We start from the raw sequence: 2,375 nt of genomic DNA, 5'->3' as shown, positions 1-2,375 counted from the left end.
AGTGATAAATATTCTACTTGATTAATACACATAGGTTATTTCAAAATATTGTGCTTTGAGATCGATATTCTATTTTTAGAGGTGCCTTTCGTTTTTATCGAGCAACTCCCACAGTAGTCCATTTTCAAACTCCCAAAGACTATAGCAGGTTAGCTCCTCGCTCGCTCTTATCGATCCTGATGATCAAACTAACTCTCGAAATAAGTATTAGGGCCTATATATCTACATTGACGGAGTACATATAACCATACCATATTTGTCTATCCCATTCGATCTTGTCGACACTTGTGCCTCATTTTCATGTACCTTTGTGCTTGCTTCTATTGGCCAAGTTCCTCTATGTAATCATCATGGAACAACAACCTTCGTAGCCGCCGGATCCCTTCTGACGTGGTAGCCTTTCCATTTCGTAGACTTATATGATGGCTTCCCCGGTAAATAATTAGTGTACATGCTGACTACTCCGCTTCAGTAGTGTGTTAATTAGTAACCTGATTACGAGTATGCGAACTTGTCAAAGTAAGGGTGGCAGCTGCTACTCCCTCCCTAGCGGATTGTAAACCAGGAAATGGAGATGGAGGGCCTGAAGAGCTATCTCTACCACACATATATGATCAGGTCTTGTGCAAAGCTATCTACTCTAGCTTTAGAAGAAATGACAAACAGAACATGTCTATGTTCGGTGCTACGAAGTTGATAGTGTTGCCGTCGGCATAGAATAAGATATTCTTGCCTTGCCCTTGTTTGTTTCCGGTGATACTTTTAACTTTTTTGTATCGTTGGAGGTGTGCGAAAGATGACGTGTCTCACATGTGGTTCTTTGGGCCTTCAGCGGGTTTGTTCTGATCATGTTGTCCTACAAAGCGCATAACACTGTTGTGTATCATGGTCCTCTGGCTTCAGTTCTGACAAACGAAAGTTGGCTACCCTCAGCCCCCCAAGGGGAGCATGTGAAATTTGTGTTTCCCCGCTTTGTCTAGCTGGGCCTGGGGTATTTTACATGCCCTCTCTGGCGTTTTCGCTCTAAAGCAACGACCTTTTACAGAGATCATGTTTGCACACAAAGATGTATTTTTTTAATTATAAGGATGCTTTTTGTAAGAGTTTGGTCTATTTAAATATGACCTTTGTTGTTTGCACACAAAAAAAAAAACAGGTCGGTGAAAGTAAATCACCGACCACCAATGCCGCCATGCTCATTTGCGTCAAAAACGTGAAACAACGCCGGGCAGACCTTCTTCGGGGCGGCCACGGCGTGCACGGCGGAGGAGTACGCCCGTCTCATGGCCACCAACCTCGAGTCCTGCTTCCACCTGGCGCAGCTGGCGCACCCGCTCCTCCTCGCCGGCAGCGGCGGCAACGTGGTGAACGTCTCATCCATCGGCGGGCTCCTCGGATACCCGATGCTGTCGCTGTACTCGGCGACCAAGGCGGCTCTGAACCAGCTCACGCGTACCCTCGCCGTCGAGTGGGCGTGCGACGGCGTCCGTGTCAATTGCGTCGCGCCGGGACCTCCTCGACAGCAGCGGCATTCAGATGGATTCAGAGGCGGCACGGAGGATGTGGTAGGCGGAGAGCGCGCGCACCGCTTTGGGCCGCCTAGGCGAGCCGGAGGAGGTCGCATCGCTTGTAGGGTTCCTCTGCATGCCGGCTGCTTCGTACATCACCGGGCAGATCATCTGCGTCGATGGCGGCCATACCGTAGCCGCCTAGGCCTATGGTCTCGCTCGGTTAAACTAGTACTCCATCCGTGAAAAAACATAAGAGCGTTTAGATTACTACTCCCTCCGTCCGGAAATACTTGTCGAAAAAATAAATGTACCTAGACGTATTTTAGTTATAGATATATTAAATTTTATCCATCTCTCCGACAAGTATTTCGGGACGGAGGGAGTATTTAATGATCTAAAAACTTTTACAGAGAGGGTACAAGTTATTTTACAGATTTTATGGTGTACTTCCTCTGTAAACTGACCTAAAACGTCGTATAAAAGTTTTCAGATTATGTAGTACACTACATAATAATTGATAAAATGGTTTGTACGGCTGGGAAAATTTGGCCCAAGGACAATTCAGTAATTTCCTATTTGGCTGACGATGGGCTAGTTGTGATATTACCTTCGTCCTGGTTTATTGGTATCTTTTATATTTTATGTCAAATTTTGACCGTAGATTTAATTAACAAAATGCTAATGCATGTCATAAAAAATTATATTGTTGAATTTGTATTTGAATATAGTTTTCAATGATATAATTTTTTATGACATGCATTGATATTTTATTAGTTAAATCTATAGCCAAAATTTGACATAAAATACGAAGAGGACAATAAACCAAGACGGAGATAGAATATTTGTCTTTCCATTAGAAAAATG

At 44.3% G+C, this 2,375-nt stretch overlaps 1 pseudogene; it reads left to right on the top strand.

Moving 5' to 3' along the window:
* Positions 1–1,217: 1,217 nt before the first annotated feature.
* On the top strand, positions 1,218–1,713 carry LOC119279925 (annotated as a pseudogene).
* Positions 1,714–2,375: the final 662 nt, after the last annotated feature.

The sequence above is a fragment of the Triticum dicoccoides genome, chromosome 3B, assembly GCF_002162155.2.
Source record: "Triticum dicoccoides isolate Atlit2015 ecotype Zavitan chromosome 3B, WEW_v2.0, whole genome shotgun sequence".
Lineage (NCBI taxonomy): Eukaryota > Viridiplantae > Streptophyta > Magnoliopsida > Poales > Poaceae > Triticum > Triticum dicoccoides.
Note: the sequence above shows the minus strand (reverse complement) of the source record. Positions and strands in the feature narration are given on the sequence as shown.